Here is a 19234-nt window from a genome sequence, read left to right on the forward strand (position 1 = left end):
CGCAGATGTGCAATGAAATTCACTCTAATCAATCTGGGTTAGCAATTTGTTTGTTTAGGCATTCTTTGTTTTGAAAGCACCACAGTGTCAAAACACAAATGATAGGGATTTAGAGATGAATCCTTTTATTACAAAAACAATTTCCAACAGTTATGTTCTATGTGAGTAATTGCAGTGCAGCATACAACAGTGCATATAGTGGTGTCTGTGACACGAACAAACATTTGCAATAAAATGAACATAATTCTGCTTGGGGTTGATGACCTAGATGATGGGGCCCCTTTAATATTAAAAATAATCACCACCACCACCACCACCACGACTCGGATGTTCATGGAAAGCTATATTTTGTTTCCTGCCTTTATTTGCATGTTAAACTGGTTTCTAATTCAAATCAAGTGATTTTTATTTGTTATACAAGAACATATTTTGGACTTATTCTGAGCTTGGTAAAAGTGTCATTTTTGTGGTTTGGCAGCAGCACCAGCTGTGCATTTACAGAAGTAGGAAGAGAGAAAAAAATCCGTCTTATTTGCTTTCATATAAGTAGGTCTTATTTAACATTATTTCATATGTACTACCCAGAAAAATTAATTCCTTTAATTCTGACATAATAATCAAGATATCATGACGAATAGACTACCTAATGTGATCACTTTGCTCTCTTAACATTGTCGTTAGCGACTAAGGTAATAGCATGTGTGAAGTCATGGTAACAATTTTAACACCTTTCGAGGGAATTTGTTTTGATGTTTTCCGAAAGTCTGTATTAATATTTGTGCAGTGCTTTGTGTGTGCAATCAACTTGAGAAAAATGTCGTACTGTTTCCATCCAGGTTGTGAATCGGGTTACGGAAGGAAGCCTGATGGTAAAGATTATTTTTACCGCCAAAACAAAATAATCTGTTTGCAAAATGGGCGTGAGGTGTTCTGTGGAAAGATAAGCAATTGTCAGCCAAAAGTAGAATATGTGACCTGCATTCATCGGCAGATTTAACTAACTTATAAAGGCAGATTGTTTCGTTGTGAACTGTGAAAACATTCAACTTCCTCGTGTGATGTGAAAATTAAAACCAGGAATGGTGCCTCATATTTTTCCAAATTTACCAAAATGCCTATCCACTGAGGTAAAATCACGGAAGGCACCAAGTAGGAAAAGGAATGAAGATAAATAACAAAAAACAATCACGATGTGAAGCAGTGATGGGAACAGTGAACAGTAAGGTTCAAGGTCAGCCTAGCTGTAGTCAAATTGAATGGTTAAAAACCATAATGGTATTAGTGACATTAAAAAAAAAAAATGAAGTGCACGATGTAACTCCGGGAGAATGTATCCTTTCACCAGCAAAGAGATACAAGTGATAGCGGTAATATTCTGCGCTCTAGTGATGGGTGGTATAACTACAAATAGCATGCCTTATATGAGTAGTGACGATGTTTAAATGCCTTTTTCTCTGAATGACCATAATGCTACTTATACCGTTATGGTTTTCATCCATTCAATTCACAGCCAGTCTACTTCTCTTACTGATGCCCAAAAGCCAATAGTGACTCTCAAAAGGCGACTAAAGAACGAAACTCTTAATTTAATGTGAGGTAAATGTCTCTTTCCTCAGTCAACGCTAGGATTAATTTCTTACAGGGGCAGATTACGAACACAGAATGTTCTGCTGCTGCTATTTGCTCTACGTCGCACCGACACAGATATGTCTTATGGCGACGATGGGATAGGAAAGGCCTAGGAAGTGGAAGGAAGCGGCTGTGACCTTAATTAAGGTACAGCCCCAGCATTTGCCTGGTGAGAAAATGGGAAACCACGGAAAACCATCTTCAGGCCTGCCGACAGTGGGGTTCGAACCCACTATCTCCCGATTACTGGATACTGGCCGCACTTAAGCGACTGCAGCTATTGAGCTCGGTCACACACAGAATGTTCAATGTTTTATGTGCTATGTTTAAAAAGTCTTGTTTTTAAGTATGTAAAGCACAATATTGCTTCCGCTTTTTGTAATGTCCTATTTTATCTCATGTGTTCTCTTATTAAAGTCCAAAGTTACTTCTTTGTGGGGACCAACAATAGTATTTACAACCCTCTGACAGTATTATTCGTAAGTAAACAATTATTGGGTGTTTTACTTGGTTATTTGCATATCACTGTAACGTCCACTAAAACAGCTCATGGGGTGGCGTTGGTGATTGGCTCTGCTAGCGCTGCTCTGAGGGAATGCGCTTGAACTCTGTGAGTGATCTCACTAGGTAATCTATTCGTCACAACGTATTTCTAAGAGGGGATATGCGAACAGAAGAGAAGAGGACAAACTCAGGCCTCAGTTAGAGATGGAGTTGATTGCTATAGAGAAACCAAATTTTTATTGCAAAAATCAATTTTCCAACACTGCAGGTAAATGTATTTCGACCTTTAAAATATTACATTTTTTTGGTTTTTGTTTTTGTAGAATTTACTTTACATGTAGACTTACTGTAGACTTACTGTAGACTGAGATGCTTACTTCTGAGTCATAGTTTGCTATTTTTACAGTCTTATTTGCTCGCATTTTTTGACAATATTTAGGTATTACCATCATCATCATCACTCCACTTAAAGAAGTACAGGCTACGGTAAAGTATTAACAAGTAATTAAACAGCCCCAGCATTTGCCTGGTATGAAAGTGGGAAACCCCAGAAAACTATATACAGGGCAGCCAATGGGATTTGAACCTACCATCTCCCAAATGCAAGCTCACAGCTACGCAACCCTAACCGCACAACCAATAATGGTTAAAACACTTAAATTAAAACAAGATATGATGTGACTCTTAAAACGTTCTTAATGTGTTCATGTACTCTATGAGTTGTGGTAAAATCTCCCATATACATTAATGACTAGAGCTAGGAATTTTAGGTGCTGCACCTTAATTCTTTTTCACTATTAAAATGCCCAAATTAGCTTGTCTTGCAAGGAAAACATAAAATGAACACCCTTAACTGTGTTCTGGTTGCATCTTTTTTGCACCTCTTATCAATGCTAGCACCTTTTTTGCAACTATTCTTTATGTCAGCCCCTTTTCCCACTTGTTTAATACTTTTCTGGTTCCTTTGCTGCATTTTATTCCTAAAGAAATGAAACAAGAAAAGCCAAACATTCTGCCTGTCAGGCTTGGTTCTACGTTCTATGTAGTTCCTCAATTTGTTGCTAGAATCATAGGCTCTCTATAATGCACTTAATTGGGATCTTAAGTATAAACCTGTGATTGTTGAACTATTAGCTTGCCACACTTCATCAACTGCCATAGCTGCCAACTTTTCAAAATCAAACAAGGGAAGGGTTTTTTATTAATTCTTGGATTTCATCACATATATTGCACCACGGTCTAAGTGAAAAAAAAGACAGGATAAAAGGCATACATATCTACAATTACAATGTGAATTGTCCATTAAGTTTAAAATCTTAAAAAACAAAAAAAAAGAATGGTTATAAGAAAATGTACCTGATTACTTCTTTATGACACATACTTACAAATAATAATACATTCGAACCTCGATATCTCGAAAGCGGTGGGACACGTACTCCAATTCATAAGCGAAGCCCTGGCTAAACCCAAAGGCCATGCATATGCAGCATCCGTTGATTACAAACAAGCTTTTGATGGGGTAAACAGGGATAGAATACTGGAAAAACTAAAGCCTGTGTTAGACAAAGAAAGTCAGATCTTTAAGTTCATAGCAAGCATCCTCCGAGAAAATACAATCAGAATCCACGATGGCCTAATCCAATCCAAAGGAATCCAGTAAACAAACAAAGTACTCCAGGGAGATCCTATAAGCCCCGTTATGTTTAACGTACTTACCCATGATGTGATACAAAGGACACAAACAGAAGAGGTGAGGATGTGATTGTACGCTGATGACATGATCCTGCTCTTAGAAAGAAGAGAGCCCCTGCAAGAAGCCATAAACAAATTGGAAGAGTGGTCCCAAGAAAATGACCTAGTTATAAATAGGGAAAAGACAAAAATAATGAAATTCAGAAAAGGAGGAAATTTGGCAAACACTGATAGATTGACTTGCGGGGAAGAAGTACTAGAAATAGTCAAAAGCTACAAGTACCTAGGACTCGCACTGCAAGTGACAGGACATGCCTTTTCCAAGCACATTGAAGACAGAGTTGTAAGAGCAATAAAGGCGACTCTCGAGATAAAGAAACTGAATCTACTATCCATCACAACAGCCCTGAGACTATTCGACATAAAGATTGCTCCCATTGCCTCATACGCCATACAGCTTATATGGAACCACCTTACATACTCGAATCTGAAGCGATTAGAGGGAATTAAAACAGCCTACCTGAAAAGAATCCTCTGTGTCTCAAAATACACGCAAAACAGAATAACGTATATCCTGGCGGACACAACCTTCTTTATAGAAGACCTGATGAAAGCTCATAATTTCATACCAATACCACAAAGCACCAGATTCCTAGAAGACAGGCGACAGAAAGCGAGGGACATCAATCCCGGACTCCTCACCACCCCAGTGATGACAAGCAACGAATGGAAAAAGGCCAACTACCAACTGCGCCATTTATATACGAGAGTGGCAGCCCACAGACTACATCACCGAATATGTTCAACCAAGGGATACCACAGCCCCACCGACAGATGTCAGTGCACCATATGTGGAGGACCATGCAACGCGTATCATATCACTGAGTGCAAAGACAGGACATTGACTTTGTCACACTATGCAAATGATGCTAATTTCGTTTAATTAATTAATACCTTGTGCACAATGTGTTTAATAAAATTATATATTACTCAAATTTTCAGTATTTCGAAGTAACTCTACTGTAACTTAAATTTTCCGGCCATCTGTCCTATTCTTCACGTGTATTTATTTCTCTCTTACTCGAAATTCGGTTACACGAATTTCTCGAAACAAACATTTTCTCCCTTGAAGCGAAAAATACTCTGTAACTCGAATTTTGTGCAACATCAACGGTGCAATACGGCATTTTTGGTTTGTGAGGAACAGTTAGCAAGTAAAGAAAGGGTTACAGTGAAGCTGGGAACTAATATGACTGGAACCGAAAAATTTGAACTTCTAGTGATCGAAAAATCTGCAAAGCCTCGCTGTTTCGCGGGTGTCAACCACCGGTCACGTCCGAAAGCAAGCCCAGAAGTCGCGGATGACAAGCTCCATATACGAAACTCGGCTGTGTGGTATTGACGAGACGTTTCAACATGAAGGGCGGAAAAGTTAACAGCAACAAACAGAGGAGACTAACGTTTTTTTTTTTTTTTTCAAAGGTGTTAACGCAGCTATGTTTCTTGTTTCACTGCTGTATGTACTGTATCCTGTCTTCTAAAAAGTTACTATAATAAGTGTTATAATTAAAGTGACGCCGCAAAAGAGTTTCTTTGTATATTTTTAAGTATTGTTAAGATAATGTATTCAGTAAAAGCCCGTAGATACATATGATTCAATTATATGCTATACATGCTCAAAAACAGTATTCTCTATATCTTGAAATTTTGATAACTCGAAATAAAATTTATCTCCAGAGGTGATTCGAGATATCGAGGTTCCACTGTATTTATATTTATATCAAACCGACACACGCAACATAATAGTTTCCTTTATTAGACTGTAAATTGAACGGAAATTTAATTTTATAGGTATCTCTGAACATTTGAAGATAATGTTTGTTATGTTCTTTTTTTGGCCATAACGTGAAGAGAAAATACCAGAAACTGTCACCGACACAACTCCCTGAAATACATTCAACTAATTAAAATTATGAAGTAAGAGTAAACAAAAATGCACTGTAATACGCGAAACTGCCACATACAAAACAGATCGGTATGTCTCGTACATTATTAACATACGACTCTGACATGGGGAAAAGCACAGAACCGCTAGAAAAACACGTGGCCTACAACATCAATGAAATTACGCACAGAAACTATGTTAATAGTGCGTGAACCAGACAATAAGAAAATAATTCTTTCGTCACGATTAACTGTGTCGCTGTGTCGCTAGCGCGCGCTAGACTCTCTCTTGCTTGTAGGACGATTGCCGTACTCAATCCCCAGCCGTAAAGCACACATGCTGCTGTAACGAGCAGGAAACATTGGGAAACACGATACACGAAGGCGACGGACGATACACTCGCGAAATAAAGCATCAAATATATACGCTTGAAAATGAGGTTGGGTAAATTACTCAAGCACATAAGAATTTATCCTAGAGGAAGAGTATTGACCGTACTGGAGGTTATATTGGTAAAAAATGGGAAGAATTAAAAATAAATCGGAAAATCGGAAGACGAGTTAAAAAACTGAATGTTTCCGGGTATATCGGAAGGGTTGGCAAATATGAGCTGCTTATCTGGCAGCCTTATTATTATTATTATTATTATTATTATTATTATTATTACGTAAGTGACAGTTCAGAATACGCTTTGACAGTGTGTGCTGTCTGTCCTTGTCCTATTAGTGGTGAAAACGTTCAACTTCCTATTTGCTATTACTGTAGTATCAGTATCAAGTATACTGAAATAGAAAATGAATGCCAAGAAAATATGTGATAGTGCTAAACAATTTAGTGCTGATGGTATTCAGAGCAACGGGTCAGTTCTGAGGTGCAATGTTTGTGATATATCAATTTTAAAAAAACTTTAAACCACCAACGTAATCATGTTATGCAATATATAGCTATGGCAAAGCATATGAAGAATAAGGAGGGTATATGAAATTTCTTAAATGGGCTGTTGTGATGGATGTGAAAGAAGCACTGGATGGTATAGCAAAGCAGATACTAGAACAGAGCTTAGCCTAAAACCCTGCTGTTACATATGTTGCAACAAACAGGCATTTAATATAGACTGCAAACACTTGTGACTATTGACGATGAACTTTTCTATGTATAAGTATTTACTTAGTGACGGGAGATGCAACCTCACTGAAAATAACAATGAAATGTTATCTGTTTGGCAACTTTGTGGACGTGATTTTAATAACATTGTGTTCTGGGAATTGTTTTGGGCAGATTTTTAATACTTGGTAACATGAGTGAATGTTGTGTCCTTTCATATGGTGTAAAATTGTTTTTGGTGATGTTTGTATGAATATATACATTTAAAATTTGCACCTTTCTTTGACTATATTAAAGCACTATTTTTCACCTCTTTAACCAAAATTTGCACCTAAAATTCCTAGCACTACTAATGACCATTTGCCCAGATGTGTCTCTTGATGCTAAAAAAATTTGACAGAATTGGGCAGTATTTGACAAACATTCCATGTTTCATAATTAGGCTAGCTGCCAATAAGGCATTAAAAAAAAGTCATAGTGATAAAAATGCCTGTAAACAAAAAGGCTTAAATTAATTCGATGTACAGAGGAATGTGATGAGTGTGTAATTCATAAGTTTATAAGTAGTAAAATATGACTAACCTCCCACTGCCCAATAGAATGATGTATTCAAAAGTGTGGTCAAGTGCATACTAATCAGGCTTGTTATGATGTTGCAGATTGGTAGCTTTGAGGGAGACAGAGGGAGGGGGAGGTAAGGGAGCTTGAAGGGATTGGTAGAGGAAGTGAATGCGGAGAAGGTAAATCTCATCATTCGCCGAGGGCAGAGCCATGTGTCATTGGAAGTAAACCTGCAAGGAAATGGAACAGAAGTTTCAAATAAAGAATTCAAATTTTAATTAATTACATTCAAATTATATTCCGGGTTAATATACTGAATACGTAAAATTTCTAAGATGTTGAATAAGGGGCCTTTCTGTGCTAGATAAACAATCTTTACATCTTGTTCGATTGATGTGCAACTGTGATCAGATTCTTTCATATGTATGCTCATGGCTGAGAAGTGGTTATATCTGACGGCACTTAAATATTCCTTATATCCTGTTACAAAATTTCTCCACACAATATGCTTTGCAGGATTGACAATTTTTGAGTTGAGATATTATTATTATTATTATTATTATTATTATTATTATTATTATTATTATTATTATCAACAACCTGTGAATTAAATAGCATGTATGAGGTGGTATTTCTAGCCTTGTAAGCTAAATTTATGCCTTGTTTATTTCTAATTTTATTGTATACTAGCATATGCCCGCGGCTTTACCCGCGTTCATTTATTGAACCGTTAGATGTTTCTAAACTATTTATTTAAAAGCAAATTAAAACATTATATTTATTAACTCACATCATTTTGACGTAAATTGCATGAAATACATTATTTTATTTTTATTGTATTGTTACTTTCAATGCTTAAGATACCGGGTTTGCTAGTTGCTTTACGTAGCACCGAAAGATACCGGGTTGATGGATGGTACAAATAATATTAAAACCATGTAAAAGACCATGTTATATAATACAAAATATATTGTTTCCTTATAGAGCTTCGGAATAAACTATATTAATGTCCTTCCATTTGGAGGTAAGATGTATACTGTATTGTGTTTGCCTTTCGAACTCTTGAACAATCCATGTACAGTTGGCAATTGCAAAAGCACCGTTTTCAAGGATGGAGTCCTACAACTTTAAGCGATTGTCCTATGTCAAAATTTCAGATCTCTGCGTGCCGTAGATTTGACTGGGCTTCGCGCACGTACACCTAAACACTTCCGAATATTACGGGCTGATGGCTCCTCGTGTCGCGCACCGAAAATGGCTTCCTACTCAATAGACTTACAGTCCGAGGAATACTACTTCGTCCGCAGCATGCTCAGTCATGATGGTGGCTTCAATAATATTCGTCATCAGTTTCAGAGCCGTGTTCATTGCAGAGCATCAACAGCGTCATATGCCCTCACACCATATAAGACTAAAAACGGTCTCCTACGCCCTGGACGTAAAATGGCTCCTTGAATATTGTGTTCTCTACCTATTTTATGTACGTTGCCTAGCGACAGTGACTCGATGCATTTAATCTTGGTGACAGCATGTTGGATTGTTATATCCCAATGCACGTTTTCCGATGGTTTTTCATTCATAACTCACCAACGAAAGCAAAAATGAAAATTCCGGCTTCGAGGTGCATTCGGACCCCTTTCCATCTACCCATGTTCAAAATTTCAGATCTCTGTGTGCTGTAGATTTTGCTGGGCATCGCGCACAGACAGACAGACAAACACTTCCTTTTATAATTATAGATTTTGTCTATAAATTGTTTCTTATAACCCTTACTGTTAGCTATGACACATATAGTCTTAACTTCGTCTTTAAAATCCTTCAAGATAAAGGAATCGTGAAAGCACTAACTTTGCTTACTGGTGTTGCTGGTTTGTGTAGGCTTCCTGAAAAACTTAAAATATAATTTATTATTATTATTATTCTTTCGAATGGGCCACCAGAGGACCACGTGCCAATTTCAATTCCTTCTTCTTTGTTCTTTCCTTTTCTTCCAGTACGCTTTCATCTGTTCACTATGTTTCTTCTTTCTGTCTTCAGACCACTTTGAACCAGTCGTTTTTACTTTCCTACCTTGGAATCCTTCTATTTTCAATACTTTTAACCGAAAGCCTTCTCTATTATTTATTTCTTCTGTTGTTATATTGTTTTTTTCTAAATCCTTTCTTACTTCGTTGACCCAGCTTGTCGTTGATTTCTTACTCCACAAATATCTGAAAATCTTACTGGTTAATCTACTATCTTGCATTCGATATAAATGTCCAAAAAACATAAGTCTCCTTTTCCTCATTACATCTGATATATTTTCTATTTTTTGATATATTTCAGCATTACTTCGTAATTTCCAACCTTCTGCTGTGTTTTGTGGGCCTAATATTTTCCTCATGATTCGCCTTTCTAGTATTTCTAGCTTATCTAAATTATAGTTTAATGCCAGACACTCGCTTGCATATAGGCATTCTGGCTTCACTACTGTGTTGTAATGCCTTATTTTTGCATTTTTGGATAGGCATCTTTTATTGTAGATATCTTTGGTGACACCATAAGCTCTCTCCATTTTATGTACCCTCTCCTCTACTGCAGATTTTTCTAAACCATTTTCTTGGATTATTTCCCCTAGATATTTGAATTTTTTTACCCTCTCTATTTGGCCAATATCTGTTTTCAGAAATTTTGGTGCATCCCAAATATTTGTTAAAAATTTTGTTTTTTCTGCAGAAATTCTTAAGCCAGTTCTGCTGGCGATTCTTTCCAAGACATTTACTTGGGTTACAGCAGATGTCACATTTTCAGAAAGTATTGCAAAGTCATCTGCAAATGCAAGACAATTTATTTCAATCCTTTTGTTTCCTCTTCCTAACCTTATCGGTGAAATGTTGAGTTCAATAAGTTTTTCGTTCCAAATTCTCACTATTTTCTCTAGGACACAATTAAAAAGAATTGGGGATAGTCCGTCGCCTTGTCGTACACCAGTTTTTATTTTGAAAGGCTGTGATATCTCTCCCAGAAATTTCACTTTAGAGACTGTGTCTGTAAGTGTTTCACGGATTAGATTTGCCAGTTTAGACTTTATGCCAAATTCTCGAATTATTTTATATATAGTTTCTCTGTCAACAGAATCAAAAGCCTTTTTGAAATCTACAAACATGACTACAATGTCCTTTGAATTAAGTAACCTGTGGCGAATTACTGACTTAAGATTAAATATTTGTTCTGAGCATGATCTTCCTTTCCTGAAACCACCTTGATATTCACCTAAATGATTGTCTAGTGTTGTTTCTACTCTGTTTAATAAAATCTTGGAAAATATTTTATATGCCACTGCTAATAAAGATATTCCTCTGTAGTTATTAACGTCCTGTTTATTACCTTTTTTGTGGAGTGGATGTATCAAGGCTACTTTCCATTCCTCAGGAATTTTTTCAGTTTTCCAGATTTCTTCAAAGAGTAATTGTAGCTCATTTGCTATATTTGGCAAGGACCACTTCAAAAGTTCCGCTGTAATAGAATCTTCTCCGCTAGCTTTGTTGTTTTTGAGGGTTTTAATTACTTCTTCAATTTCTTTTATAGTTGGTGGTATGTCTTCTTCCAAATTTTCATCAATATCTTGAAATTCTAATTTATGACTTGGTTCAGGACAGTTCAAAAGTTGATCAAAATATCTTGCTAATATCTCACAATTTTCAGTATTGCTTAGTCCAATTCTGCCGTTTTCATCCTTGAAACTAACATTTGTAGTTTGGTACCCCTTTAATTCATTCTTAAAAGTCTGATAAAAGTCACGGGTGTTATTTTTTATAAAGTTTTTGTCCATTTCTATAAGTTTCTCCTTTTGAAAGGCTCGTTTAGTACTTCTGATTATCCTTGCTGTTTCCTTCCTTTGTACATATATACATTCGTTTAGCCCCCTAAGGAGCACGTGGAACCATTAAATAGCACTGGCATTCTTCATCTTCTTATCTTCCCGAAACTTCCCTATCCTTTCACTATGGGCCTGCCATCTTTCTAGTGTCCATGAGTTTTTGAGTTTCAAGCTTTTCTCAGATGTATTTTTGGGTGCATATTTATGGATGTTGATCTTTTGTCTCTATGTATTCCTTGTGGTTGCTATTGGATCAACGTTGACTTCTGCGAGGTTCTTTTGTGTATCCACTAGCCAGCAAACTTTGGTTTGTCGGTTTCCATTGACAATAAGAAATATTTTCCTTTTTTTTTGTTTTCTTTGCTAGTTGTTTTAAGTCGCACTGACACAGATAGGTCTTACGGTGACGATGGGATAGGAAAGGGCTAGGAGTGGGAAGGAAGCGGCCGTGGCCTTAATTAAGGTAGAGCTCCAGTATTTGCCTGGTGTGAAAATGGGAAACCACGGAAAACCATTTTCAGGGCTGCCGACAGTGGGGTTCGAACCTACTATCTCCCGAATACTGGATACTGGCCGCACTTAAGCGACTGCAGCTATCAAGCTCGGTGAAATATTTTCTAAGTCAGTCGTGAGTCATCCATTCGGGCTAAATGTCCATAAAATTTCATACGTCGTTTGCATGCGACCGAAGTAAATAGCTCATTTATTATTATTACTATTATTATTACGAATAATAATAATATTGAGATCAAAATAGTTTAGTGAGCCCTCCTTTTCAGAATCTTTGATGAATTTTACATACGGATCTATCCCATTAAGATGGTTGAGTATATTTTCTCTGCTAGTAAGTTTGTAATGAGAACATCAGTGACATGGCTGAGGTTGGCAAAATGCAGGATAACATAACCCTGCGTAGACTCAAATGGTATGGTCACATGCGAAGGATGGATCCTGATTGCATACCCAGAAAAATGCATGATCTGCAGTTAAAATATTCAATACCAAGAGGGCGGCAAAGAATGTTACATACAGACATGGTGAAAAACGACATTCAGCAATGAGGAGGGGACTGGGACAGCATTGAAGAAGGAGAAAAGTACAAAGACAGAAGTTGGTGGAGGGGCTTCATTCGTCGACCCATCATATAGATGGAACGATGTGGGATAGGTATGTATCTAGTAAGTTGTTGATCTATAATGGTGAAGAAGTCTTCTAACATCATCCACAAAACGTGTCCAATATACAATGCCATCGGGGACGCCAAAAACTTAGTTTTTTCGAGATGGTCCAAGTATATGTCTGCTAGGATCCCTAAGGTCCAAGTATATGTCTGCTAAGATCCCCGAGGATGGTGCCCCCATTGGCAGGCCTTTCTGCTGATAAATGATGTTATTAAAATTAAAATACTTATTATCTAAAATAAACTCTAACATATGCATAAACTCATCTATTTTTCGTTTACTAAGTCTACTGTACTTACTTAAGTTTTTTAAAATTTTATTAGTTTGTGTTCTTAATGGGCATGCCTGGGTACCTACATATTGACTATATCAAAGGAATGAATGGTATAATGGGGTAAAATATTAAAATCTCTAATTCTAACAACCATTTCTATTGCGTTTTTAACGTAAGTCTTAGCCTGAAAATGACAATGGGATTTAAGGAACTTACGCACAAAGTGAGAAATTATAAGAGGGGATTCCTCTAAAATTGACTATGGGTCTGATGGGGGCACCAGCCTTGTGTACTCTATTTGCTTGCATATAACTTCCACCGCGTATATCTCGCACCCAATTTTAATATCTGAAATTGCAGAAAAAAATCCCCACACATAACTCGCATTAATTTCTGACATTGTTATAAAAAAAGACGTATGGTTTGGGTATTCTGTGGATGTGCCTACATTAAATATCGGGACTGTACCAATTGCTGCTACAGTACTTTGTACGTGACAATACAAGAAGAAACTGCATTTCTTTCTACCTGCAGAAGAGTCTATGTTTATCGATCTTTAAGTTATGGCTGGGTTTAAACTCAAAGTTATAAAATATGATGAAGAATATGGTAACAGAGCTGCCGGTCAAGAATTCAGTGTGACTGAGTTTAATGTTCAGTACTGGCGTAAACAGAAAGCTGCGCCAGAAAACACCAACCAAAGATGTAAGGCATTCAGAGGGACGAAAACGGGTTAAGTTTCCTGAGCTGGAAGACAAGTTGCTTCATTTACAGAGTTGCAAAATGATGGCTTTAGTATCACGCATGAGATTCCACATTTCAAAGAGAGCGAACTAGCGACTGAAGGAGGAATCAGCAGTTCGGATCTGAAGGTGAGCCGGGTTGGATCGGTCGATTCATGACACAAAAGGGATTGTGTCTGTGAAGGCGAAATTCTCTCCGTCAGAGAATGCTAAGCGATTTCAGCGGCAAAATCATACATTTTCATCACCATGCGATAGCAATGCGGAAGAAAAACAATTACCTCTTATCTTAAATTGACAATGCAGATCAAACCCCTATAAACTTCAACATGCCTTGCAACACCACCATCAACAAAAAGGAAGAATCTAGCGTGCTCGTAAGTACAACTGGGTGTGAAAAACAGCGCTGCACTTCAATGCTAGCAATAACTGCGGGCGGAAGAATATTGCCACCGTATGCTATTTTCAAGAGAAAAACAGTGCCTAAAGTAAAATTTCCCCGAGGCATTCATGTAAGGGTTCAAGAGAAAGGATGGATACAGCTCTTGTCAAGGACTGGGTCCGTACGGTGTGGGGAACATGACCAAGGGCTCTGCTTCAATGCCCAGCAATGCTAGTGTGGGACAGTTTCTGCAGACACTTGGTGGAAGACATGAAGAAACGTCTTCAGGAAATGAAAACTGATCTCGTAATTTCTGGTTGACTCACACATTGTCTACAGCCCTTAGATGTTTCCGTCAACAAGCCCTTCAAGGATAACATACGTAAACTGTATGCTGAATGGATAGCGGGAGGGGAGCATGATTACAATAGAGTAAAATAATATATTATTATTGGTCCACCTTTTCAATACAAAATGAAAATTACATAGGGACTAGTTTCGACCTAGTAATAGGTCATCATCAGCCTGAAGTAAAAGCGTAAATATCGAAGAAAACATAAACAATGTAAACACAAGTACAGTCTTTTTAAAGGTACATACCATCTGGGAAGTTGAGTAGAGATATATTAAAAATAATAACTCTTCCAATTGACGCAAGCAGGTAAAATAAAGAGGCCATCAGTTGAACTTGCGTGTTGTACCCAATGCATTTACTGGACGTATTAAAAATGGCGCCTACGGAAGGTAGAGGCCAGCCAAGGCAAAGAAATGTGTAATAGGGTATCGATATTGATGTATGCTAGAAGGCCATGACTAACTTAAACCTACCACTATGAAGGCGGTGTACAATGGTGTAGAATCGATAGAATTGTTTTTTAAAAAAATAAGAAGGATCAAACAGATTATTAAAAAAAAACTGACTTAAAAAAATTGACGTGGTACGGACAAGATATCCCGAACATCGCTCTCAAAAATAAGCAAGATTTGCAATATCTAACGTGAAATTTTAAGCTGAGAGGACGGAAATATTGAACGAAACGAACAGATAAACGTTGAAATACCGTTAAGAGGGAATAAAAATCCAGAAGCTTTGAAAAGTCCATCCAAATACTTAGACGCAAAGTCGTTTGGAAACAAAAAGTTGAGATGTGAGAGCTCGAGGTTGAGCTATATTTAGTGGAAATAATTGCAAGGACGGCCTAAATAAAGAAGCAATCACTATAAAAATATATATATATATATTACGCAGAACCATGATGAATTCATATTTTCCAGAATCGACGCATATTGTCTACTGTGTTCCTGAACAGATGATGGCTTGCTAAATCGGCATAGGCCAACCTGGAGGGAGATGTCATCCTGGCTGTTAAAACCACCCAACCCGTGTGGAGGAGGTCACTCTACCTGAGATACCAGTGGTGGAGATCCTGCCCAGTTCCCAATCCAAGGCTTGCGACCAGACCGAAGAGCAACTAAGGCCCGAGATATTGAATGGCGAGCTAAGTAATAGTATTAAGTAGTATAATTTCTTATGTAGAGTATTACCAGTATATGCAATAGATCTGAATAGCCTAAGCGTGAGATAATTAAGTGTGCAGTGAATATAAGAAAGTGCAGTGTGAAATATTTAAGACGATATCTTGTTACAGAATGGTAACGTGTTTACTACATTATTTTATCCAAGGATGAAGGAATACGATTTAAAATGCGACATAGTGTAACAGCTGTTTTCAAAGAATCCCGGTTAGTTAGAAAGATCCATGAGTGATATAATACCAGTCAAACCCAGTTACGTCACAGAGGGATGCATGTTTGAATTGGTTAAGTTAAATTACCATACTCTTTGCTGTGTGAATATATTGAAAGAATAGATACTGAATTTGGGGTTATATGTTGAATTGTATGACAAAATGCGTTTTGAGGAACGAATTCTGCGCTATTTAAGAGATACGTATCGTTGTGTTTAATTAATACTGGAGGTTAAACGCGGTAATTATAGATGTTAAATGAATTAAATATGGGTTGAATTGAAGGTTAATAATGAGATAATGGAAGTGTATATGGTATTTTAAATGATATTGCGCAGATTAACAGGGAGTAAAACGTATATGATTTATCTAATGTGCGAGGTAGGAGCACATGTAAAGCGACTACGGAATATAAGTATGCCCCAGGAAGGAACTATAGCAAGGTATGGACAATAAAATTACGCATATTTTAATGAAGTGTGAAAGTGGTTTGACAATAATAACAACTGGTGATGGGTAAATGAATACATGATTGTATCATATTCTGAATGAATGGTAATTGCGTGGAAGATCAAACTTGTATGCAACTAGTATGATAATGTGGTGTTGAAATATCTTTGTGTAGGCATTTGCACATCTATATATGAAAAATGCTTATTGGCTATGTGTATATTGAACTGGAATACGTTACATAAGAAATTATCTAGCTAGAGTAGGGAAATTATTTGAGATTTACGTAAGATATCATCGATGTTTTGTTAATCTGAAATATTATTAGAGCGAATATTTAGTTAGGAGCCGTAATTTAAGTGGCAATCGGACCGAGAAACTTAGTGCGTCATTCAATATTTCATTTTCTTCACTGTAGTCTGCACCAACGAACTCAGATAATTTTCAATGTAACTTAGGTCACTGATATTTGTATTCAGGACACTTTATTCAAATTCAGTTCATTTCCGCGATAACTTGAACAATGTTATGGTTGTATTTGTGATGAGGGTGTATAATTAACACCGTGAGTGTTGGAATAACTTATTGGTATACCGAATTTTGACCGTGGTATGAAGACTTTGATGTAGTATATACTTAAGTGACCAGATGTAAGTTTTAATAGGAAGATGTAACAAAGCAACAATTCATTTCAGGAATACGCGACCCAGAATGTTAAGATATGTAAACTTAGTTTAGGAGTAAGGCAGCGCTGACCTAGAATATTTGATTCAGTAATTAAAATATTTATTTATTAGGTTGATAATTGGAAGATTATGAGCAATATTTGACATTAACCATTTCTTTCGCGAATCTTGATAGTTTAATAAATGTGTTTCTTGATTAATTTTTATATAATGGAATGAGTTTTCATTTATAATTATAGTCAGTAGTTGTACTTAGTGAGTAAGGTTCTCGTTATGCGGATATGTTTTTTTTGAAAGGTTGACTGAAGTTTACGTTCACAAAATCTACTATTGAGCGTTGAATTACGTAATTCTGAACCGCGTATGATACCGTTACTTTCTCTTTGAACGCACGTTAAACCAAAACATAGAAAAATTAACCATTTTTCTGGAGGCATGAATACCCTGAGATATATAACTGACTAGTTGGGAAAATACTGTGGTTACCCTGACCCGTAGGGTGCAGTGTGATTTGGTTATGCAGGCATGAGTTATGGTGTCGACAGATGTTATTGTGAAGAGTTTCTTGAAGATGGGCATCACAAATGCATTGGATGGAAGTCAGGATGATGCAGTATGGGATGGTGACCAGAATGATGCATGCGAGAATAGCTTGGAGATTGAAGGCAGTGACAATGAATAGGGTAAGTATGCCAGTTGTCTTGTTTCAATAGCCTAATGCAAATGTTACATTATCTTTTCAGGAATACGATATTTTGCACGCAAATTCCGCATACATCATACACCTAAAATGTTCACACTTATTTTTGGTAAAAAGAAGTGTGAGTTATATGCGAGCAAATACAGTATCTGTCTTAAGACCTTGGCCGTAGGTAACTTCGGATTCATATTTATACATTTAGACATTCTCGGCCCACTAGTATAAACATTATAGACATGATACAGTATAGGCTATACAGTATCATGTCTATAAGTACGGGCCGTGAAAGCATCAATGGCAACATAGTATAAACATTATTTTTTAAATTAACATTTATAGCTTGTGGTACCTCACAGCTGCAAGATCACGCTAATCATGTTATAAATCTAGGACAAAAATGCATTGTTTGAGACTGGAAACACTGGTAAGACAGTACCTTGAAGGAAATTGGTTAGTGGAGTAGTATTTCCAGTTTTGAAAAGCTAAGGAACTTATTCTAGAACAGTTTTATAATTTCCAATCTGAACAGAAGATGAGCTAAAACAAAAGAAGGATGCCAGTCAAAACAAACTTCTTCCTAATTCTATTCCCAAGGGCATTACCCTGAAGAGTAAAAAATTGAATGACGTCAAAACATTAAAAAAAAAAAAAAAAAAAAACTACTACACTGGCAACTTGGAGTAACTGGAAAACTCAAGTTCTTTTTGGACCTTTTCAAGGAAATTGGCAGTGAAGGTAACAAGGATGGAGAGGTGTTTGATGTGATGGATGCTAAAGGTGTTGAGATTTCTTGATGGTTTTGGACACTGTTGGTATATTTCTAAAATGAAGATTAGACTGTTACAAAAACAAACATTCTCAAATTAATTACTTTTTGCATTTTTTCACAAACTGCGTTTTCTATCATACTTTTCGAATACTTTATTATGATATTTTAGTAAATATTTTTGGTCATAAGTTTAGAGTTCTTAAAAGCAATGATTGCCAGTTTGCTTTTCTATTTTACAAGTATGATTTGTTTAGTCAAATTTACAAGTCATCATATCCACACCAAGAAAGGAGTTAATTTTGTTAGTTACTTTATTCGACTTCTACTTTATGCTTTAATAGAACTCTCTAATTTCTTCTGAATTCAGCTCAAGCAGGATCTTAATTTCTTAATGTGTACAGACCATTACAGTGGAACCTTGATTTTCCGTTTTTGGAGGGACCACGGAAAAAAACACAACAACAACAAAAAACACAAACAAAAAAATGTACAACACAAGAAAATAGAAAATCCAGGAATGAATGAATCATCAACAATTGAGCTAAACATCACAAAAATAAAATATGTATACCTATAATCTTACAAACATCCTGAAACCAAACCAAACTACAGCCCCAGTGGGCCTTCCGCCTACCACTGCTCGGTCCGATCACGAGGTGATGCATGGTCAGTGTGATGAATCCTCTCGGCCAATATTCCTGGCTCTCTAGACTGGGGTCACTATCTCACCATTGAATAGCTCCTCAATTAAAGGTAATCATAGAATAATTGAACCTGGAACCAGCCCGCATATCCAGGTAAAAATGCCTGACCTGGCCGGGAAACGAACCTAGGCCCTCCGGGTGAGAGGCAGGCAAGTCAGTTCGCGGGGCAGGCTTCAAACATTACCTAATTACTGGTAAGAGAATTTAAAATCTTGAAAATTTACATTCAGTTTTACCGGGAAAACTTCGTCAGTTTCCTCTGAAAACTTCTTTCAGTTCAGCAACTTTGATCAGCCAAACTCT

General features: G+C 36.8%; 1 protein-coding gene across 3 annotated transcripts in view; it reads right to left on the bottom strand.

Annotated features, from left to right (window-relative positions):
- LOC136881030 (polycomb protein Sfmbt) overlaps nucleotides 1–19234 on the bottom strand; it is a 381497-nt gene that overhangs the window by 141179 nt on the left and 221084 nt on the right. The gene's annotated exons all lie outside the window — the stretch shown is intronic.

The sequence above is a fragment of the Anabrus simplex genome, chromosome 9 (assembly GCF_040414725.1).
Source record: "Anabrus simplex isolate iqAnaSimp1 chromosome 9, ASM4041472v1, whole genome shotgun sequence".
Taxonomy (NCBI): Eukaryota; Metazoa; Arthropoda; class Insecta; order Orthoptera; family Tettigoniidae; genus Anabrus; species Anabrus simplex.